Here is a 24,797-nt window from a genome sequence, read left to right on the forward strand (position 1 = left end):
GAGGAGTTGGTGACATGACTATATTTCCCGCTGTGGGGTGTGAGGTGTCCTGTGCACAGCGTCTGTGTGCGGTGGGACCAGTGGTCAGGAAGCTGAGCAGGTTCCTGGTCCCATGGCTCTTGCAGCCTGGTCAAAGAGTTCGCTGTGAGGACAGTGGCGAAAACGATAATACCCTGGACAGTTCTGCCAATTATTCCTCTCATAACACACCTGCCTGGCTGGGAAGCCCGCAGCACTTGGCCCGGAGATTCCCCCTGCTCCCACAGGCCCTGGGGGCTCAGAGCCTGGGAGCTGCAGGAGCTTCCTCCCAGGTGAGAGCGAGTGGCCCATTTCCTCATCCCCATGTGCAAGGCCATGGCCCTGTGCAGAATAAATGAAAGAATAAGTCTCTCTATCCTAGTAGATGAGCCATTTTCACCATCATTAGGCTTTGAAATCTGAATTTTGATCACTGCAGAATATCCCCTTTCTTTTATGTTAAAAGAGTTTGTACCCTTCTCAGCAACCCAATTTGAATATGACCTCCAACAACAGTTCTGGTGAATTTCATTCTTCTGGACAGCGTGATGCTGATTGGAAGAAAGTGAGGCCAGAGAAAGGAGGCAAACAAACAAAACCCAGAAAAGCAGCAGTGCCTCCAGAGACCCGGAGACCTCGAGACCCCGGCATGCTCAGGTGCAGATGCTGCAGTCACAAAGGTCCAACCAGAAGGAGCAAAGCAGGAAACCTGAGGGCCAGCCTGGCAGAGACCTGTGCCCCTGGCTGGAGGATGGAGTCCAGAGGAGTGACAAGAGAATGCATCCCAGTAGCTGCATAAAACCTCTTCTCCTTCCTGGCTGGTTCACAAGGACAGCACGGCAGCCTTTCAGGTTTCAAAAGAGAGTCTTGCATCTCTTTCTTTTTCTTTCCATTTTTTTTAAAGGATGAAAATATGAGGTAGAATTTTGTTATGCATTGAATTGTGTCCCTCACACCAAATTCATGTATTGAAGTCCTTCTGTCAGTACCTCAGAGTGTGGCCTTATTTGGAAGCATGGTCACTGCAGATGTAATTAGTTACCATGAGGTCATACCACAGTGAGGTGGGCCCCTATCCAATAGGACTGCTGTCCTCATAAAAAGATCGCCATGTGAAGAGACCAAGACAAGCACAGAGAGAAGAACATGTGAAGAGACACAGGGAGAAGACGTCATCCACAAGTCAAGAGAGAGGCCTCGGAAGGGACCTACCCTGTGACACCTTGTCCTCAGGCTTCCAGCCTTCAGGGCTGTGAGGTAATACATTCTGTTGTTCAAGTGCCCAGCCTGTGTGTTCTGTTACACAGGAACAGCCCCAGGAAACTAATGTACTCTCTATGCTTTATGTAAAGAAAAATATTTTTTCTAATTTAGAACAGAAAACAATTAGAAAAAAATCTTTCCTCTCCCACGGTGACCTTAGGATCCATTTCTCTCATATAAACTAAAATTAAAATAAATGTCATTCCAAACATCTCTTGATTGAGAAGTTTTATTCTCGTAGATGTGGTGAGCCATGGGTTAGACAGTCTCTCTGAGCAGTTTATTCAGGTATAATTGACATACAGTAAGCTGCACATGTGTGAAGTGTACAGTTTGATGAGTTTTGCCATATTCATACACCCATAAAAGCACAGTCAAGACAGTGAGTATACCCACCCTTTCCAGAAGTTTTCTCAATCCCTTTTGTAATCCCGTCTCCACTTTCCTTTCCTCTTTCCCCCTCTCCTCTACCCCACCCACATCCCCAGGCAACCAGTGATCTACTTTCTGTCACAGCAGATTAGTTGGTATTTTCTAGAACTTTATACAGCATTTTTTGAGGCAGGGAGCTGGCTTTTTTCACTCAGCATAGTTATTTTGAGATTTTTTTCCCATGTGGTAGTGCATATCAATAATTCATTCCTTTTTATTGCTGAGTAGTAGTCTATCATGTGGCTCTAATGCAGTGCGTTTCCAGTTTCTCGTTACTGCAAATGTGCTGCTGTGAACATCTGTGTGTGAGTCTGTGCATAGACAGATGCTTTCTTTTCTCTTGGGTAATACCTAGAAGTGGAATGGCCAGATCATAAGGTAGATATACGTTTAACTTTTTAAGAGACCACCAGGCGGTTCGCCAAAGGGGCTGTCCCATGTAACATCCCTACTGCAGTGTGCAAGAGTTCCAGTTCTCCACACCTCTCCCACACTTGGACGGTTGGCCTTTCTCATTTCTCCATTCTCAAGTGTGCGCAATGGTGTCTTTGCACACAGCCCATGGACTATGACATAAGCAATGCCCCTGCACCCCAGCAATGCACAGACTCTGCAGAACCAGGGTCACAGGACAAATGACAAACCTGCCTTTGCTAATCAGTGAGGAAATTGAGAACAATGCAGTAAATGGTGCTGAAAAATCTGATGAGCCATTTACATGAGTTCCAATCCACGGGGACATCTTCTGTCCATCCCCTGTGCTTCCTGTCTCTCCTCTGTGCTCATCACATGTACTGCCCTCTGGTCACCCTGAATTGCTGGCCATTCCTGGACATACTGAGCCCCTCCACAAATCAGTGGCTTTGCAAAGCCCATATGTCCCCTGCTGGGAAGGCGCTTTCTCCTATTATTCACCTGGCAAATTCCTACTCATTCTGCAAGACCCACCTCAAAGGAAAGTCCCTGTGGACTGTGCCCTGTCTGCACAGGTGGCCTCTCCCACCTGCACATTCTCACAGCACCTGTCACATTGCTGGAAATGAGCTCTTCATAGGTTGGCCATCATGAACCTGTGAGTCTCTCTAGGGTGAAAACTTTGCATTTGGGGGGACTGCATTTTCAGTACCTAACACAGAGTAGAACAGAGCAGTATGTGCTGAGAGAAGGGAGCGAACGTGCATTTCTGTGGAAAGTACACGTGGCACCACGATGGTTTGACGTCCACCACCTCGCGTGGAAACTCCCAGAACCGCTGTGCTGGCTTCTCCCACAAGACTCTGAGTGCAGAATCTTTATGGATTTTTACTTTCCCCTATCTTTTAAGAGTCTCCCCATGCACATGTAACTAGACATAATTTTTTTCGTGACTCACCTTTGTTGTCTTTCAAAAGCTTTGAACTTTACTTTTTAAAAATACCCTATTTGTGCCTTAATTCTTTTGTACATTTCTGAAACAAAATCTTTACATAGGATCCACATAGATTATACATAGATATCTTTTATATATGTGATATATAAAAATATGTATGACATATAGTGGATCATCTGAGATACATTATGCTTAAAGTTTATTGACTAAGTTATGAACTTCGCTTTCATTGGAACAGCAACTCTTTCCCACTCATATTTCATGGAATTAGGTAATATTTAACTAAATCACGCAATAACACTATCTGGGCATACTGGGCTGGACACCAATGGTGCTGACTTTAAGGCAGCATGAGTCTTGTGTGAAGGTTTTAAGTTACCACGTTATTTTTAATGAGTTGAAACTGGTAAGTATAGGCAATGCATTACAGCTATGTGTGCTTTGGTAGGAAGTCAATATACATCTGAAATCACCAAATCAGACAGCCAGCATGTACATCTACATGTTTATGCTTTAAGTTAAAACAAAATGTTTAACATATATACACACACGCATACATACACATACATGTGTATATGCATGAGGGTACTTCAAAAAGTTTGTGGGAAAATAGAATTAAAAGATAATATGAATTATTTTATGAACTTTTTGAAGATTTTGGCTGTTTACTAGCTACTGGTTCCACAGGAATTAGATGAGAGAGTTCCTACTAAAAACATAATAAAACACACGTGTGTATGTATGCTAAAATATGTAAATAGGTGTGCATAGAAAACCAGCGCTAACCATGGTCACTGCTGGATGGTGAGATTATGGGCGATTTTTCTTTTTCATAAGTTGTTTCTGTAAATTTTCTGGACTAAAAAGATACGCCATTTGTATTCAGAAAGAACAATAACTTTAAAAACAAAATAAATACCTGTTAAAAACCACATTATCTTCTATAGTAAGTGAAGTCACGGAGTAGTCAATTTTGTGGGGAGGCTCCTCACCTCAGGAGGAAGAAAGTCTCAGGAAGTCAAACTTTTACTGGGAAATCCTGGGACTGCAGAGTGAGTCGACAGCTCCGCACGGTGGTCAACGAAAGCCGTAGAACAGTGGTTAGCAACGTTGCGGGACGGCGGTTAACAAAGCTTCTTGGTCACAGACCAAGTTGTCAAGTAAATACACACTTTCCCCCCAACACCTGTAAAATCCAGTACCCAGTTACTTCTCCCTCAATAAAGACTCACTAAAAGTATTCAAAGAATGATACCGCTTGCCCATGACAGAGGGTATTTGTCTGTGATGCCACCATGGGGTGGTCCTGATTCCAGAAGGCCTCTGGCCCTAGAGGACTCTCCTGGCCACCCCGCGCCCCTGACCGTGCTGCCCAGGGGGAGGGAGCACGCTGTGACACTGTGGTAATGGGGTCATGAGCTTCTGTGCCCCGGAACTTTTGACACACCTGCACTCCAGACGTCCCTGCATGGTACACACGTCACTCTGCAGACTGGGTTTTAGAGACTGGAAGGTCTGCAGGCTGTGACTCCACAGAGGTTCTGCTCCAGCTCTGGCTGGTCCTCGCTTGTCCCGTCCCCTGCAGGCAAACCCTAATCGCCCTCATCTCACCTGTCCTTCCTTCTTTGCAAAATTGTTGTTCATTCCTCTCTTTCAATTTTTCTCATTTGTGTGTTTTTTAGTTTAACAGCCAAAAGCATGCCTGTTACAAAAAATGGCCCTGTAGAAAAAAACGCAGAAAGCAAAATTAAATGGTTCACCACCCCACCCCATGCCCAGAGGTAACCAACCTCACCATTTCATCTTGAAGTTGAACTTACTCAAAGTTTTGTCATTCCCAGGAGCAAGAAAGACTGCAGCCACCTGGGCCAACGCGTTTTTATTTGATTCATTAACATTTTATTCCTAGTTATTATGATTAACCTCTGTTACTTTTAGTGGTCAGACAGAAAAGGGAATTCCTGCTCAATGCAGCATCCACCTAGGGGACAGGTCTAGCTACCCACCCTCCTTGTGTTCAGATTTGTGCCACTCAGAGCATTGGGACCAGAGAATGACCCTCATTCTGAAATGGAGTGGGGACATTGCAGAGATGGGCAGCTTCTGAAAGCTCCGGGACAGGACAAGCCTGTGGGGGGTGCACATGGGAACCCCCAAAGATAACTTCATTAGAGCAGTAAGATGAACCGTGAAGGGTGGGCCCAGGGAGTCCCAGGCAGCCCTGTGGCTCTCCGTGGCGGCCCTTTTCCTCTCACACCAGGGTGTTCATAGAGACCGATCCTGAGTCTGGGGATGGCAAGGCCACGGTGTCCACATTCATACTTAGGAACGCCTCCTCTGCAAATAAACGTCCTCTGACGATTCAGCACTGGAAGTTGGTTTTTCTCAAAGTCTCCCACAGCCTAGGGAAGGGGAAGGAGAACAAAATAACCCACACAGGCTAATTTCAAACTGTCAGGACCTTTCAAATATCTTGTCCCGACACTGCTCCCACCCCTGCCCCAGGAGATCTCACCTGGCTGCCTAGTAAATTAAACAGGCAGGAAAGACATCCACTGCCATGAGTCTGCAGCATTCCCCTCAGCCGCCCGGTGCCACATAGGTGGCCCAAAGCCACTATCCTGCCTGTGCTGGCACATCCAGAGTCATCACCTCTTTGAGCTGGAAGCAGCGGCCCTGCATGGTATTGGCTATGAGCCTGAGGCCGCAGAGGTCACCCGGTTGACCCAGGGTCCCCAGTGAGCTGTCAGGGCTGGAGCAAGGCCACTTGCCGAGCATAAGCTTCCACTGCCTCAATGATGAGTACAGGGACAACACAAAACAAGAGCTACTTCTGCCAAAACTGAGTCCAGTGTGCCTGGACTGGGGTGGATCCCTCGCTGTTCCCCAGAGCTCAGTGTCCTCAGCTGTGGGCCATGTTCTCACCACCCTGGAGTCAAGCGGGACCTGAAGACACTTATGCCCACCTGTCCCTCACCCAGCACGCTCCCTCCAGCTGACGTTTCCCTCCTCCGAGAACCCCAAGCTCTTCTTCTGTTGGTCCGAGCCGCTGATCCAGATTTCCTTCTCCAGCCTAGTGTGCCTGAGACCCAAGTCCTCTTAGCGTTGGGTCCTTTTTCTTCTTGTCTGGCCTCTGCCCAGAAATTGGAGGCCTCCCCTATGTCCAAGACAGCAGCCAGGGAAACAAAATAGTCAGTGAGGGAAGAGCCCCTCTCTACAACATGATACCACATAAAAGCTGCTGCTTCATGCCGCAAGTCTGGGTAACTGTTGTTGAGAAGGGACTCCTGACAGCCACGGCCACCCTCCTCCCCATGCCACCGCAGAAGCAGGAAGCAGATCTTACTCGCCTTTGAGGCCTAGAGCCAGGTGCCTTGCCCAGAGCCCATGAGCAACGGAAATAGATGCAGTGGCCGTCAAGCTACCCAGTCTCTGCTTTTATGCCACTCATGGACTTTGTCCCATCACTGCTGCACTTCTGTTGGTGTGCAGTGTCACTTCACATATCCAGACACTAGAGAGGTCTTGCCTACGAATGCACACACTATCAGCATCTGCCTACCCACCCCTCCTTGCCAAAAGCAATCAATCTGTGACTGTGCCAAGAGTTGCAATAGTCAAAGTCAAAGACATCGTCTTTGTCCTTCAGGAGTTGTTTGTCCAGCAGCTGCAGAAGCCAGAGTGGGGCATGAAGTCCGCAGCCCTTACTAAGCATGATCCTGCTGAGGGCAAGTGGGAGTGGCGTGTCCAGCGAGTGATGACAAGTGTGGGGGAGAGGCGGGCAGGAAAGTCTCTTCAGAGCTGGGCGGAGGTGGGAACTGAGTTCTGGAGGATGACAAGGAGGGAAGGAGCCAGAGAGGCAGGAGAGGTCAGTGCAAAGGAAGGCAGGATGTGGGCGTGCTAGGATGCAGGGAGTGAGTGGCTTGCACAGGTCCTTGTTCTGCAAGGTACCCACATGCCCGGGAGCCACAGTTTTGTGCCTTCTTGATCTTTTAAGTCCCTGACAAATAGTCAGCTCTCAAAATAATTGGTTGGATTCAATACTAAGTAAAATAAAGGTGGGAAAGTCCCTTTTACAGGATAATCACAGGAGCCAGATGACAGTGGAGAACACCTGGAAATGAGCCAGCTGCAAGCCCAGGCTCCCACACCCTTTGCTGTGCTCTTCACAGCTCCCTGCGTGAGCTTGGCCCAGCACACTCAGCGTCCAGGCACTCTCACCCCCAACCCCAAGCCTGACATTTTCCCTTCTGCTCTTGGAGTATTGTCGGCAAGAGGCCTCTTGCTCTCAACATGGGTCCTTGTTATTGTCTGCCAAAGGCAGTTCACACTGCGACCATAACTGTCAGGATCCTGCAAGACTGCGTCCCTGAAGGCAACTTCAAGGAGCCTCAGGCATGAAAGAAAGGAACTGCACGTGCTGCAGCCTCTTCTGAGGACACCCACTCAGAGCACTGTCCTCCACCACACCTGCTTCCAGCTGGGAACAGGGAGCTGCCACCCAGCACAGAGCGCGCACCTGAGCACCATGCTGAGAACCTGGACCACGCTTCAGCCTGGCTTCCACCTGTGCTAGGCTGTGTCCCTGAAGGTGACCCAGCCGTCCATTCAATCTTTGCTCAAGAAAACACAATGCTGCGGAACTGCAAAATGCACGTGGTCCCAACCCACGTTGTCAGACACTTTTCACTAATTATCCATACACCCCCTGTCTGTAATTTTCCATTCCCCCTAAGCCCCTTCGGTCCCCTTCTGGGTTCCCCACTTTGATTTCAGTTCTCATAGCCTGTTTCTCTTCCCTCTCTGTTCTCCCTTTAAAGACCTCAGTCCCCTTCAGGTCTTGGTGGGAGTTGAGCTCATTTATACTCAACAAGTATCTCCCCTACCACAGTAGTCTGAATAAATCTGTCTTGCCGCCTTAGCATACATCTTTGTGCTTTGACAAAACCAGCTGAAGCTGGTGTACCAGACCCTCGCTGGGACTATCGGAGGATGCTTCCTGACTGTGGGCATGGGACTTGGTGTGAGCATCCCACAGTGCCGGCCTCAGTCCCCAGTTAGCATGGCCACAAAAAACCGCTGTCCTACCTGTATGTTCACCGCAGCGCCATTCACAGTAGCCCAGATATGGACTCAGCCTAAGTGTCCATCAACGCATGAATGGATGGATAACATGTGGTGTGTATACACAATGGAGTGCTACTGCTAAAAGAAAAACTTTAGACAAATTAAATTTAACAGAGTTAAATTGAGCAAAGAATGGTTTGTAGATTGGGCATCAGCCAGAACTGGAAAAGGTCAGAGCAGCTCCAGGGTTGCTGTGTGATCAGCTGAGATTTATAAACAGAAAAGAGAAAGTGAGATACAGAAACAGCTGGACGGTAACAGCTAGGTGTTTAACAGTCAGCTGCCTGTTCTTGGCTGAGTCTTGGCTACTTGTTATAAGAGCAGGCAACAGTCTGTTTGCACATCGTTAGGTTACAGTTCACTATGTCGGAAGAAACTTTAGGCCAAACTTAGTTTAACGATTCCCCTCTTTTGGTCAACCTTTCAGTGCTTTAGGCACTGACATCACTTTGTGTCATCATTGTACATGGACTTATTTGGTCTTAAATTCCACTGGGAAATATAGGATCAGGGAAACAGTAATAGAAAAAAAAAAAAACTGATAAGCATCAAGTTACCTTTTTCATGAGGGTTAGAGCAGAGGAGATTTCCTTATCATGCTGAAATCTCCTGTTTTCAGGAGAAAATAACTAGTCTGTTTTGAGATCTATCTGCCGTCTTAAGGTTTTAGTTTGATTATGTGACTTGATTTTGGTTTGGTCTGCTCTGCTGGAACTAGTGCAGGAGCTCAGTCCAAAACAACAGCCTCCCATGACTGTGTCCAGCCTTTACCTCCATTTGATCAGGTTCTCACCTAGCAAACTTAGGGCATCAGCACCACTCTCAGTTGCCATCATTTTAGGTTTTCACTCTCAACATTTCATTTATAGGTTACAGTGTCCTCGTGATCACCATTTCTTTGACTTTCTGTCATTCCAATCAAAGAGCAACCATTTGATGTTCCGCAGATGCCTGCACGCAGACATTTGAAACTTTTGAGAGAATACAGCGCACCATGGAGACTACTATTTTGACCACCTGGAGGGTGATACCAAGAGTTTGGAGTATGCTCCTTAGCCAGGGTACCCACGAAACAAACAAACCAGAATCAAGTAGATTAAAGAATAGGCCAAAAGAAGAGTCTGCCCATTTCAACCATTTGTTAAACTCCTGCAGCTGAATCTTTATAATGCCCAGTGTGTTCACCACATGCTACAACGAGTATCAGCAGTTGTGCAGAATCTTCCCTGCCCATCCAATGGACAATCTGGAGCAAATCCATCATCTAGCACAACTATAGCAAGAGAACTTAAAGAAGTCTATTGTGCAGCCATAGCCTTTACAGTAAAATCTGCTATAGAGCCCATTATGAGGGATAAGTTTTAAATCATTGCTTCATTTATATGTACTCCAAGCCATGTAAAAAAGTGAAATGAAACAAAAACCTAACAAATGATGTCCATCCGGAAGGGTTAATGCCTTCTTGCAATGCTCTCCTTAACCTATGATGTAGGTTAAGAGGAACAAACTAGTGTTTTGTTTCTGATTATGGAGTAACAAAAATAACCATTAAAATTTTTAGCTTGCATCAGCCCTTCATTTTTTATCTATCAAGATATAAGGTTGCCTGCTACCAGGTTGGCTGCAAAATCGTCCACAAATAAAAGTTTACCCGATGGGTGCACACAAGGTCCCCCCCCACCTTTGTTTTAGTTCTGTTGTTCATAAATACATTACAGGAGATGGTGAAATTAGCAGTTTCTAGCCAAGGGTCTGAGGTGAAGCTATTACAGGTTAAAAGAGCCTATTGTACTCTGGCGCATAGATCAGTTTGCAAGGAACGCCTTCTGGGCTTTTGGTGCAAACCTGTGTTATAACATACTTGTTGGTCCTGGTTCTTGTATCCTATTACTGGGTTAAGTCAAAACAGGGTCCAGAAGTTCTACCACTAGAACAATTTGAACAAGAGTTACGTTAGGGACATTGCCAAAGGTACCCATTGGGTAAACCCTAGGTCATGCAAAGATCTGGGTTTGGCATGACAGATGCGAACTCGGTCAGGTTACCCACAGAAGCTACTGATCATATAATTCTAAGTATAGCATTATCCTCCCAAGAGAAAGAGGCAGGCATAAGTAAGGACAAATGAAGAGAAATAAGAGTTTGGCAACAGCAGAGAAGTCTTGATCCATGATCTGGGGAAAGTTGGCCACGTCCAGGATGCCGCCTGAGGAGAAGACTCCCTGGTTAGCTGTACCTTAAGGTCTCCAATGGGTGTACAGTTTCAAGAGTCTCAGGGGCCCTTGAGCTGAGAGATGTGAACCCAGGGTTCAAGGTCCCAAAGTTTTGCTGCAGTGTGGGTGGCATGGGCAGTGTTTCTCTGATGTCCTTTCCAGAAGCTCTGATCTCTGGTTTTTAGTTCATGAAGGGTTTGATTATACTTAGTTGGTGAATCATAAAACACTTCTTCTAACTGGTAAAAATGCATTTTGGAATAATGCATTAAAGCCTTGCAGCATTTAGTCATATCAGAGTTTAGGAAAGCGGGAGACTCATGAGGTTCTATTATGAGAATCATAAGCCTTCCAGTGAGTATTTCATACGGGGTCAACTTATATTTTCCACTGGAAGTAGATCCAGTTGTCCTAAGTCTACAAAACCTTTGACCAAGGTGTACGGAAAGTAGAGTAAGTTTAGTCAGGCTCACTTGCTTCACATCTGTGACAAATGGGTGAGATTCAGCACATTCACTAGAAACAAGTTTAATTACAAACTAAACATTTTAGCAATTTTAGAACAGTCACCACACCAAAATCCCCCGCCCCCAATTTGGATCATTTTTTCTTCTGTGATGAGTCATGGAGTGCAGAGCTTTTAACAATGAAGCTCTTAGGAATCAGGAAGGACCAGGAGGCTGTCCAGGCTCTCCATGAGTCCACGCTCAACACTGGATTTATGTATATATATTTAAATACCAATTTTGCTTCTCCAATTCAGGTGCATTGCACTGCTTATCGAATGGGTTATCATAGGCAATTTGTCTTGGATTGTGAAGTTCATTCAAATTGTATATCTTAATTTCAGTACAGACTAACTTAGCATGAGAATCTGCCAAAGTATTCCCTTGGTATTTAATTAATTCCTGTCCTGCTTGATGTTGTTAGCAGATTTATAAGCCAGTCAATCTTTTCATTAGAGTTCAAGAAATTCTTACTACTGCAATGATATCATCTAAGGTTGTCAGAAACCTGTACTAGTCAGAGTCCTTTCCATCCTCTTCATGAGCTCCTTGAAGGCACATCCCTTTAGAATTACAATTGTTTGTAAAGAGCTTTCAGAAAAAGTATCAGAATTAAGCAATTAATTGTAGTTAACTGATTATTTGATTATTAATTTGGTTATTTATTTTACCTTCAACATAATAATCATAATTATGACCAATAACCTACCAAGACATATTAGAACTTTAGGAATTTCATAACTTTATAATATACATTAATAACATATCCATACAAATATTACTTAAAAAATATGTTAAACATTATTTTTTGTTTGACAATGCTTCCCATATAATTTAACATACCAAATAAACCTGTTTATTATCTCCTTTGAATGCTTTAGGAGCTAAAGTTAGTTTAAGGTCAAAAGATTTAATATTGATTTTGAAATTTGATTTCAGGAAGCCTGTCAAATATGCCAAAAGTTTAAAATACTTGATCAAAATAGGATCACAGGTCCCTACAAAATAATAGTCATTCATTTAGCCAAAGTGATACATAAAAGATTTCAGAAAGCAAAAACCTTTCATCTTTGATAGAGAGAAGACTTAGTTATCGAAATAATCAAAAGATCTAATAAATATTACATGAGGGTAGAAAACCAAATTCTAGTTTTGTATTAGCATTCTTTTGATATGAATGCTTAATTTTTAGGAAAAATCCTGAGTAACTTTCTTATAATTTTAGCCAGCTTGATGGCACAGCTAGAAGAGAGGAGTTTGAATGTTCCCAATACAAAGAAATGATAAATGTTTGAGGTGATATGCTAATTACGCATTGTATACATGTATGGAAATATCTCTCCATACTCCATAAATATGTACAATGATTGTGTCAATTAATTGAAAACTGCTTCCTGGAACATAACATTCCTGACCTTTTCCTCTGGGAACCACAGGTGAGCTGACTCCCTCACTGGTGTGGGAGTCCTCACCTGCCAAGTAAATCTCCAGCCCTCCCTAGCTGACCAGTCTGGAACCCACTGTCCTTCATGTGGATGGGGGAGCGTCAACGGTGGGTCAGGAGGGGATCCACCCCACCACACTCATGATCAAGAACTGGAGGTCTACACCCAACTGCAAACACCACCACTCAGAGCTACCATCCCTCCAATTCTTCCCCTGCATCCTGCACTGCAGGGTATTCACACACATCTGTTTTCATTTGATTCCCCTCAAAACCCCACTTTACCAACAAGGAACCAAAGCCCAGTGAGGTTGGGTAGCTTGTCACAGTCACAGAGCCAGGGTGTGTCAGGCCATACTCAACATCACATGTTTCTGGCTCCACAGCTCTCCCTCTATGCGGATCTGTCTCCTTGCCCAGTGGTTCATGGCAGTGAACATTTAAATAAGACAGTGAGACCCAGATGCACCTCTGAGACTGGGAGCAGAAGGGTGGAGGGCAACTTGCGGAACAGGGCTGATCCTAGACACCAGCGGCCACTGGATTAACAGGACAGGATAGGAAACCAATCTGCGCCGCTAGTTGGCTGGAGGGCCTGCTGTGACACAGGCCCAGGATGAAGAGCAGCTAGCCCGGGAAAGGGCAGGACCTCCAAGAATGGGACAAGGCATCCTCAGGGTGACCTCAGGGCAGCCTAAAGCCAGCAAAAGACTCTCTGGGGCCCAGGTATGGAAGTGTCTTCCTCATGCAGGATAATCAAGTGCTGGGCAGATTGGGGCTGGCAGTGCCTGCAAAGGGGGAGCTCACTGTGGCCCGAGGTTCCTGGAGAGGGAAGAGCAGAGGCTGGAGGACTGAAGACGGCCCCTGCCCCAGCTGGTGCCCACCCTGCTGGCTGCACATTCAGGCTTCAGTGGCTGGGCCAGGCTTCCAGCCAGGTGTCGCCAAGGGAATGAACGAGCTTGGGCACCAGACAGTCAGGGCAGTCTGGTCAAGTTCTCATCAGACTGGGCTATTTCTAAGGACACAGTTCAATGGCGTTAAGCACATTCACAGTGTTGTGCAACTATCACCCCACCCATCTCCAGAACTCTTCATCTTGCAGAACTGAAACTCTGTCCCCATTAAACACTCACTCCCCGTCCTCCCTCCCCGCAGCCCCTGGCAACCACCATTCTACTTTCCATCTCTATGAAACAACTCTAGGAACCTTGTATAAGTGAAATCACATAGTATTTGTCTTTTAATGACCAGCTTTTTGTCACTTAGCATAATGTCCTCAAGGTTTAAACCTGTTGCAGCACGTGTCAGAATTTCCTTCCTTTTTGAGGCTGAGTGATATTCCACTGTGTATATAGACCGTATTTAGTTTATCCATTCATCCGTCAATGAATATCTGAGTTGTTTCTACCTTTGGTTATTGTGAATAACATTGCTAAGAACATGGGTGAACAGATATCTCTTTGAGGTCCTGATTTCAATTCTTTGGGGTGTATACCCAGAAGTAGGATTGCTGGACCACATGATAAGTCTATCTGTAATTTTTTGAGGAACCTCCATACTGTCTTCCATAGAGACCACACCATTTTATATTCCCACCAACAGTGCACAAGGGTTCCAATTTATCCATATCCTTACCAACATTTTTTATTTTGTTTTTAGTAGCCATCCTAATGAGTGTGAATAATGCATGTTTTTTAAATCCCTAATTTTAGGGGAGTGCTCACGCTTAGGACAAAGAACTCAGGTGATCATTGTGTAGGGTGGACACAGCAACAGGACAGCTGTCCATGCTCTGAGACATCTACCTGCCCATATGCACCTACATGCTTGACTTCGTTCCAGACTGGGGAGCCTATGGTGCTAGAGCCCTTGTCACGATGATCTCTGTGTTCCTGGGACTAGCACAGAGCTGAGCACATAGCAGCGGACATGTGGGACTGGTGTATTTAATTGAGTTCTTGATCCTAGACACGCGTCCCCTGGACATAACCACACACTGCCCCTGAGTCAGCAAGTTCTCCAAGCCCCTACCCATTCATACTCTAGGTTTCCAGACAGAACAGAAAAATCCTTTTATCTTCTCTTGCTATATCGCTTTGTGGAATTGGCTGTAGATTCCTGGATGAGCCATTTCTCTTTCCTGGTGGCCAGCTCCATTTCTGCCCTAACGCCCACAAGGACATATAAATCCCTCTTTAAGCTAGGATGTCTCCAGGGCCTCATTGGCAGGTGAGTAAAGGCGGAAATGATGCTGAGAACATAAAACTCCATGTGGAATAACGAGCTTTGGAAAATAAAGAGGGCGTGTCTTAACAGTGGGCAGGGAAGGATGTCTCTCACCGTCCTGGAAATGCCTGGAATAGAGCGTCCGCTCAAACTGCACCCTGTTTCCACTTGAGATGATCTTTATGACCATCATTTCTAAAACCTCCCATTTCTGCAAGGAAGGAGCTGGTCCTCCCCAGGGCTGGAGTGGAGAGTGCAGGTCAGAGGGCTGGGGCTGGGCCGAGGAATCCTCCCCTGACACACATGGAAAGAACAGGCTAGCAGGAGGGGAAGTGCACAGACCATGCAGGAAGGCTGAGTCCTGAAGTCTGAGACATGTCCAGGATGAAGGAGACGTGTGAAACAGAGGCAAGCATCTAAAGCAGATGTGCAGCCATGAGTCTGGAGTACGACTAAACAAAAGTGAGTAGGCTGCGACCAAGTGGTCCTTGTTGTGTGTGGGGGTAGGGGGCACGAGGGGAAAGGGGTGGGGGCTGCTGCAGTGGTCACGAGCAAGTGCTGACGTTCTATGCAGTGAGCTGGCTGCAACCTGGGCAGTGTGTTTGTGCACGTGTGTGCACGTGAGTGTGTGTGTGCACATGTGTCTGTGTGTACGAGTGTGTGAATGTGTGTCTGTGAGTGTGTGAGTGTGTCTGTGAATGACTGTGTATGAGTGTGCGAGTGTGCGTGTGGCGGGGGAGTACAGGAGGACAGGTGTGGAGGCTGGCCTGAATTAAGAATCTAGGGATTGAGGGCCATGCCACTTTAGGACAATTTAAGACACATTGTTTTAGGACAGTTCATAAGTCACTACAGCTGGATTACCTACATCTTTATATGCCTCCTCATAATTAGAAAATTATGTGTACAAATATGGCATTCAAGTTTTGGTAGCCCCCTTCCAAGACTCCCCCCTTACCTGTGAAAGGATCCTTGTCTCCCAGTGTAAAGTCCCTTGTGTAGCCTCCTCTCAGGCTGAATTAGGGCTGGTCTGTGTGACCCACGAAATGTGGCGGAAGTGATGGTGTGGAATTTCCAAGACTGCTTCCTATAAGGCATTGCAGCTTCCGCCTCAGTCTCTTGAATCACTGGCTCTTGGAGAGGACACTCGAGAAGAGGAGAGGCAATTATGTCTCCTGTCAGCAGTCAGCACCACCTTGCCAGCCCCGCAAGCACCCTGGAAGACAGCAGCCCTGGACAACTTAGCCCTGGATGACAGCAGCCCTGGATGACTCAGCCCTGCATGATTCAGCCCTGGATGACTCAGCCCTGGATGACTGCAGCCCTGGATGAGGACAGATAGCCTTTTCAAGAAAAGATCTGAGGCATCCTTTCCTTAGACAAGCTCTTTCCTGTGCCTCCTTTATAGAAGAATCCCAGTGCTAAATACAAGACCAAGGAGTTTTTCCCCCTAGCCCCAGATCTCGCCCCAGATGGCTCTATTTCCATTGGAGCATACTGCAGGAGGTACCAGGGACTGGCCAATTCTGAGATTTCAGTGCACCTAAGAAGGTGGCCGAGTGCAGTAATATCCTGCATCATCTGATGTATCCTGCTGATGGGCTCCCAGGGCTAGCATTCTTGGGTGAGGAGTCCAGATACTCGCCCTGAAACTAAAAGGCCAAGTTGGGCCTTGCACTGAGTCTGTTGCGCGGGCAGCACCGAGACATCCGCATGTGAGGGCAGGCTCAGCCGCACATGGAAAGTGCAACACGAACACCCCAGGAACAGCTGACAGTGAGTTTCTCAATCAACACAGTCATCTGGGGCTCACAGATGTCATCATTCTGTGCGTTGTGACACTTTTCTAAGACTTTGCCTCACATTTGTGTTCCAAACCTTTCAGCAAATACTTTTTCTAGAGTGTTGGTCACCTAGAAAAATTAAATTTAAATCAATTTATCAAACATTTATTGAAGGCTTGACATAAACAGGAGGTGCCAGCATAGTCTAAAACAAAAATGCAATGGAGCATTTGCCCTTTTGGAATTTATGGAATCAGTAATAGACAAGCCAAGCAAGCAAACACCTTTAACTGACAGTGGAAGAGGATTCAGAAAGGACCTGTCACATCTGGTCTGCAAACACCTCAGATGGAGGAAGTATTTGAAGGGGTCTTGCTTGAAGAATGGGTAGAAGTTACTGTTTTTCACGTGTGAAAATCTCCCCGAAAAGCTTTCTCCGTATAAATAATTTGTTTTCACTGTCTGAAAGTCATAAATGTAAATTAAATGAAGATTAAAGCTTTTAAATCACTTTTAAGCCCAACCTCCCACCCAGAGATAAGTATTTTTATACTTGGTACATGTGCTTTTAGATTAAATACACAAAAGTAAGATTGTACCCTAATATTTTATTTAATAACAGATTTTTTAAATTTACCATTTTGTACACATTATTTAATTCACACAATTATGATACATTATCTTTTTAAATAACTGCATATTACTCCATTATAAGGAGATACCATCATTTATTTGAATAATTTCTACTTTTGAACATTTCAGGTTGTTTCCAAGCTGTCATTATTATAAATAAGCATACTCGAGTATATATCTTAGTGCACCTCATTAATCATTCCTTTGGGATTAGGTCTTAAAACTAGAATGGACAGGATTTGTAGATGAGAGATGGGGGCAGCCTGTGTGTGGAGGAAACAGCAGAAGTAAAGGTGGAGGAGAAGGACAGAGAAGACAGAGCTTGTGGGGTTCCTGGAATACACTCAGCTTAACTGGAAAGCAGAGCTGTGCAGAGGAGAGCCGGAGGTGGTGGGAAAATGTTCTCTCTGTCCAGCTTCCAAGCATTGGAAAGCCTTTGGTGGATTGGGCTGACTAGGGGAAGAACGTAAATGTCTATGACTTTCTGGGTAAGGAATTTGGCAATATGCATTTAGAGTTTTAAAAATGTTTATACCTCTGCCCTGGAAATACACTTTTTGGAATTTATCCTACTATACATTTATTGAAATATCATTTACATTAGAAAAAATTGTAAACAGTTCAATGATAGAAAAATTTTCCAGATTTCCAAATGAAGAAATGCTGAGCAGCCAAAAGAAAATTACATTTTGGAATAGTAATTACAAACCTGATGAAGAGTTCATCGTTAGAGTGACCATGCGAGATTACTTCAAAAAGATCACAGAAACACTTGTGTTATCTTTCAGTTCTATTCTCCACAAGCTCTTTGAAGTGCCCTCAGGCATCCCATTTGCCTTTTTGCTCTGCAAGGCTTCTGGTCACTCTACTCATGAAGCAAAACTGTGCAAAGCAGGCAAGATGCTCCATACCCTGCACGAGCAGACCACGGACTCAGGCATGTTTAGCAGTTGGCTCTCTGGGAAACCAGCTCTGATTTGTAGCATCTTTCAATTTCCATGGTGTAAATTCTCCCGCTGTGACCAATTTCAAGCCATGATGTAAGGTTACTGAAGACAAATTTGGGACGAGATGGGCATAGTTGACTCTCCCAAGCCAGCCAAGCTGGTTCAGCATACCTCTGCGTAAACTCAACACTGTGTGCATAAGTTATTCACAAGTACAGGAGTGATATCTTTGTTTGGATGGCCAGAGGCATTTTTATTTTCCTCTCTGTGTTGGGGGGAAGGGGGAAGGGAAAGCTCCTTGGAGGTGACCCCCATGGGGCCACCCTGTCTGCAGAGAGTGATCACTGCACATCTGAGGTAGGGCAGTGAACCTGCTGTCCCTCAAGGAGGGGTGTGCCTCTGTGCTCTGGCCACTGTAACCGCTGGGCAGGTGCTTGCCCCACCCTGTAGGCCACTGCATTCAGGACGAGAGGGTCCGATCTCTCTCTGTGCTCCTGTTCCACCAGTCTTCCTATGCTGACAGGGAATGGCTGGGACAGGCAGATTCATTAGGAAGCTGCATAGCAGTGTCCACGAGAGGAAATGAGGCCCTAAAAGAGAAAACTGGCCAGGAGAAGAGAAGAAAAAAGTGTGAAAAGCACAGGACATTCTTGTTCCTGTGTTCAGTGGATGGAAATCTGGGGAAGCCTAGCTTTTCAACAAACTTCACTGTCCAATGTTTTCAAGTAATGCAGCCACATAATTAACATGTCATCCTTGTGCAGGGGCCATGCTAATCCTCTCTGTATCATTCCAATTTTAATATACATGCTGCCAAAGCAAACACCATTAATGTGGATTAGGAGGAACCGAGTGCCAGGTAGTCAATCCCCTGTGAAGACGGTGATAGTATGTCTGCCTTTGTTGGCAATCTTCACCATCCACGTGTCAGGCTCCATTGACTCCTGCCTCTGAGCCACAACCACAAAGTGCATCACCAGCACCCCCCAGCCCCAGCCTTAGCTATGAGTAGGGAGGTGCCTAAATGGCCCCTGTGTGTCCACAGGGGATCCTTCTGAGTGTGGCCAAAATTCAGTATCTGTTGTATCTGAAGGTATTTACAAACTCAGTTTATATTTTTATTCATTCATTCATTCACAAAATATTTATTAAGCACCTATTATGTACCAGGCACTGCTCTAGGCATTTGGGATACACCAATGAACGACTGGTATAGCAAAGACAGAAAAAAATCCCTCCCCTCACTGATGTATTTCTCGTAGAGAAAAGACAAATGGTAAATTATATAGTGTGTTGAAGGCCATTAAGTGCCTTGAAAAATAACAGAGCAGGACAAAAGGAGAGAGGTGTACTTGATGGGAAGGTTGGAATTTTTCTTGGATTTTAAATCTCCTACCACCTCATGATTACAAAATCAACCACGGCTGTAATCACCAGGGAGCAGAACCTGAACTTCCCCCAAGTTGGGTAGGTTTGCCATGAGTCAATCACATAATTTAGTGAGTTGATATGTTGGTCTAATTAATTGCCAGCACAGAACCATTCAGGTCCTAGGTCCACTTTCACACTCCTGTGTGTGCATCAGAGTCTCACTGCTTTGGAAGCAAATCTTCTCTAAGGGATTTAGTGGAAGGTCTAATGACACAGGTCAAATTGTACCATCATAAATAGTCACAAGAAGGAAGAAAATGCTATTAATAAAGTTCCTACAGCTGTCAGTAAGTCGCTACGGGACACATTCCTTTCCTTTGTGAAAAAGACAAAAATTCTGACACCCAAGGAGCTATGCCCAGTGGGTGAAAAATGCAAAGGGCCACAAGCAAGGGGGTAAGAGGCAAAACAGGTGGTCTGGAGTGGGTGAGAGAGAGTTTGAAGAGGAGGAGCATCAGGAAAACATTACCGGGAAGTTTTCTGGAATTACCCTGGAAAGATAAATGGTCATAAGGTAGACAAGGGAGAGAAGAACCTTATGACAGCTGAAACACTTGAAACCTTCCTTTGTTCTTGTCTGACCATGCACAGATAGCAAACTCCCTGACAGCAAGATTCAACTTATTTTACTCACTCTTTCCTTAGTCCCTAAGGTATAAGAAGACAGTTAGTGCTAAATAAAAGCCTTATCTGACATAATAAAGGGCTTCGGCTTTCTCCTGAAGGGATGATTTGAGAACATTACAGTATTTTTAAAAAGAGAGACAGGAGTGATGTCAGCAAGATGGCAGAAAAAAAGTCCTTCTCCAGCCCTAGTTCCCCCAAAGAAACACCAATTTAGCCACTATCCATAGATGAGAATGCCTTTGTGAGAATTCCAGAACCAGGCATGAGGTTGCTGCACCCTGACAGAGGACAAAAACTAAGAAAAACTGCATTTAAAAGGGGTAAGAGAAATATAACTCATAATTTCCTTATTTGAAATTATCTATTCAGAGAAGCAAGAAGGCCAAAATAATAACAATAACAACAACAATAATAATAATAATAATAATAGTAAGAAAGAAGAAAGAAAAGAACAAGAGTGAAGAAAGCCTATAAAACTTACAAGAGACCATCAGGTGAAACAGCATGTGCATTGCGGAAATCTCAGAAGGAGAAGAAAAACAGAAAGGGGCAGAAATCCTATTTTTAAAAATTATGGCTGAAAACATTCCAAATTTGAGGAAGAAAATGAACATCTAAATTTATAAAGCCCAAAGTTTCCCCAAAGAGATCTATACCTAGAAATACTATAAGAGTACTTCAAAAAGTTTATAGAAAATGAAATTAAAACATAGGACTAAACTTTCCATAAATTTTTGAAGACCCCTCATATAATTAAATTGTCAAAAGTCAAAGAAAAAAAAAAGGCCCATCACATACAAGGCAACTCCCATAAGACTATCAGTGGGTTGCTCAGCAGAAACTTTGTAGGCCAGATAGAGTGAGTGATATCTTCAAATTACCGAAAGAAAAATACTGCTAACCAAAAATACTATACTCAGCAAAACAGTGCTTCAAAAATTAAGGACAGATAAAAGCTTGTCCAGATAAAAATTGAGGAAGTTTGTCACCATTAGAACAACCTTACAAAAAGAGCTAAAGGGAGTTCTTCAAGTTGATACAAATAGAGGCTTAACAGCAACACAAAATCACATGAAATTGCAAATCTCACTAATAAAAGATAAATAGATAGACAAACAGAATGTCATAATACAGTAATGGCAGCACATAAATCACTCTTAACCCTCATATAAAAGTTAAAAGACAAAAGTATTAAGAATAACTATAACTACAAAAATGTGCTAATGAATATACAACATAAAACAAGTAAACTCTGATATCAATAACATAAAGTGGGGAGGGGAGTAAAAATATAGAGCTTTCATATATAATTGAAATTAAATTTTTATCACTTAAAGTAGACCTTAAAACTATACGAGGTTTAGTGCAAGCCCCATAGTAACCACAAAGAAAAAATCGACAGGAAATACATGAAAGATAAAGAGAAAAGGATCAAAGCATGCCACTACCAAAAAATTATCAAACCACAAAGAAGGACAGCAAGAGAAATACAAGAGAATTACAAAACAAACAGAAAGCAATTAATAAGATGGCAGCAGCAAATACTCACCTATTAATAATCACTTTAAATGTAAATGGATTAAACTCACCAATTAAAAGGTATAGAGTCATTGAATGTATTAAAAAAAACAAGAGCCAACCATATGCTGCCTACAAGAGAGTCACCTTAGATTTAAGGATGCACACAGGTTAAACTAATGGATAGAAAAATATATTCTACATGTAAATGGTAGCCATAAAAGGGCAGGGGTGACTATACCTATATCAGAGAAAGTAGTCAATAAGTCAAATGGTGTCACACAGATACAGAAGGTCACCATATAATGATAAAAGGGTCGATTTAACAGGAAGATATAACAATTATAAAAATATATGCAATTAACATCAAAGCATCTAAATATATAAAGCAAACATTGACTAATCTGAAGGGAGAAATAGACAACAAGACAATAATAGGAGGAGACTTTAATACCCCATTTTCAATAATGAATAGATCATCCAGACAAAAAATTAAGAAGGAAACAGTATTCTTGAACAACACTGTAGACCAAGTGGACCTAACAGACACAGGCAGGACATTCCACCCAACAGCAACAGAATCCACATTCTTTTCAAGTGCATGCAGAGCATTCTGTAGGACAGATTATAGGTTAGATCACCAAACAAGTCTTAACAAATGTAGGAAGATAGAAATCATTCTAAGTATCCTTTCTGATGACAATGGAATGGAATAAAACTAGAAATCAATAACAAAAGAAAATCAGAAAAACTCATCAACACATGGAAATTAAACAACACATTCTTGAACAACCACGGTGTCAAGGAATAAATTTTTAAAAATTAGAATATAAATATACAAAAATTAGAATAAAAACACAACATACCAAAACTTATGGGATACAACAAAAGCAGTACTAAGAGGGAGATTTATAGCAATAAATGTCTACATTTTAAAAAAAATCTGAAATATACAGCCCAACTTTATACCCCAAAGAAATAGAAAAAGAACAAAATTAGCCCAAAGTTACCAAAAGGAAAGAAATAATAAAGATAAGAATAAAAATAAGTAAAATAGAACTAGAAAAAAAGCAATAGAGAGAAATTGACAAAACTGTGAGTTGGTTTTTTGAAAAGATAAACAAAATTCACAAACTCATTGCTAAAATAACTAAGAAAAAAAGAGATAAACTAAAATATATAAAAGCAGAAATAAAAGAGGAGCAACCAAATGCTACAGAAATTTTAAAAAGTTCTAAATGAACTAATAATCATACATCAACAAACTGGACAACTTAGAAGAAATGAATAGATTCTTAGAAATGTATAACTATCAATACCAAATTAAGAAGAAATAAAAAGCCTGAACAGAACTGTCAGTAATCAAAACCTCTCAACAAAGAAACACCCAGGACCAGATCACTTCAATAGGTAATTCTACCAAACATTTAAAGAATAATTAATACCAATTTTTATTAAACTGTTCCAAGAAATAGAAGAGAGAACACTTCAAAACTCATTATGAGGCCAGCATCACCCTCATACCAAAGCCAGACAAACACGTTACAAGAAAATAAGACTACAGTCAAGTATCTCTGATGAACATAGATGCGAAAATCCTCAACAGAGTCCTAGCAAACCAACCAAATTTAACAGCACATTAAAAGACTCATATGCCATAATCAAGTGGGATTTATACTTGGCATGCAAGAATGGTTGCACATATGTAAATCGATGTGATACACCACACTTACAGAATGAAAGAAAAAAAACTCCACATGTTCATCTGAGTAGATGCAGAAAAAGCATTTGACATAATTCAACATCACATCCTTTTATATTAAAAACTCTCCACAAAATAGGTATACAAAAACTTACTTCAGCACAATAGAGGCTATATATAAAAGCCCACAGCTAGCATTATAGTCAGTGGGGAAAAACTGAAAGTTTTTCATCCAAGATCCAGTACAAGGCAAAGATGCCCACTCTCACCACTTCCATTTGACATAGTACTGGAAGTCCTAGCCTAAACAACTATGAGAAAAAATAAAAAAAGAAATAAAAGTTTTACAAATCTGAAAGGAAGGAGTTAAATTGTCACCCTTTGCAGCTGACATTATCTTATACAAAATACCCTAAAGACTTTACCCAAAAACTGTTAGAGCTAATAAACAAATTCACTAAAGATGCAGGATACCAAATCAACACACAAAAACCAGTTGCATTTCTCTACACCAACAACAAAGTATCCAAAAAGGAAATTAAGAAAAAAATCCCATTCAGATTAGCACAAAAAAGTATAATAAAATACTTAAGAATAAACCTAACCAAAGAGATGAAAGATTTGTACACTAAAAACTATAAAACACTAAAGAAAGAAATTCATTACAGAAAAATCACAGAAAGAAGCAGACAGATAAATGTAAAGATATCCCATGTTCATGAATGGAAGAATTAATATTGTTAAAATGTCCTTACTACTCAAAGCAATCTCATTGCAATCTCTATCAAAATTCCAAAAACATTTTCTACAAAAATAGAAAAATCAATCGTAAAATTCAAATGGAACCACAAAAGACCCCAAACAGCAAAAGCAATTTTGAACAAGAAGAACAAAGCTGGAGGCATCACACTTTCTAATTTCAAAATATATTACAGTGCTGGCTGGTTAGTTGGTTAATATTTAATGGTTAGCTGGCTCACTTGGTTAATATTTGGTACTTGATAACACCAAGGTCAAGGGTTTTGATCCCCACACCAGCCAGTCACCAAACAAACAAACAAACAAACTACATGTATATATGTAGCAAAGCCACAGTAATCAAAACAGTATGATACTGGAATGAAAATAGACATACAGACCAATGGAACAGGATAGAGAGCCCAGAAATAAATCTGGGTATATACAGTCAACTGATATTTGACAAGGGTGCCATGAATACACAGTAGGGAAAGGACAGTCTTCAATAAATGGTGGTAGGAAAACTGAATATCCACATCCAAAAGAATTAAATTAAACCAAAAATGGACTCAAAACAGATCAAAGATTTGAACACAAGATCTAAAACCACAGAACTCCTATGAAAGAAAAAGAATAGAAAACATAGGAGAAAAGCTTCATGACATTGGTATTGGCAATGATTTCTTGGACATGAAACCAAAAGCATAGGCAAGAAAAGCCAAAAAATGTAAGTGGGACTACATCAGACTAAAGAGCTTCTGCATAGCAAAGGATACAATCAACAGAGTGAAAAGCCGGATTACAGAATGGGAGAAAATA

General features: G+C 42.9%; 1 pseudogene; it reads right to left on the reverse strand.

Annotated features, from left to right (window-relative positions):
* Positions 1 to 18,685: 18,685 nt before the first annotated feature.
* LOC134374192 (U6 spliceosomal RNA) lies at positions 18,686 to 18,784 on the reverse strand (annotated as a pseudogene).
* Positions 18,785 to 24,797: the final 6,013 nt, after the last annotated feature.

The sequence above is a fragment of the Cynocephalus volans genome, chromosome 3 (assembly GCF_027409185.1).
Source record: "Cynocephalus volans isolate mCynVol1 chromosome 3, mCynVol1.pri, whole genome shotgun sequence".
NCBI lineage: Eukaryota > Metazoa > Chordata > Mammalia > Dermoptera > Cynocephalidae > Cynocephalus > Cynocephalus volans.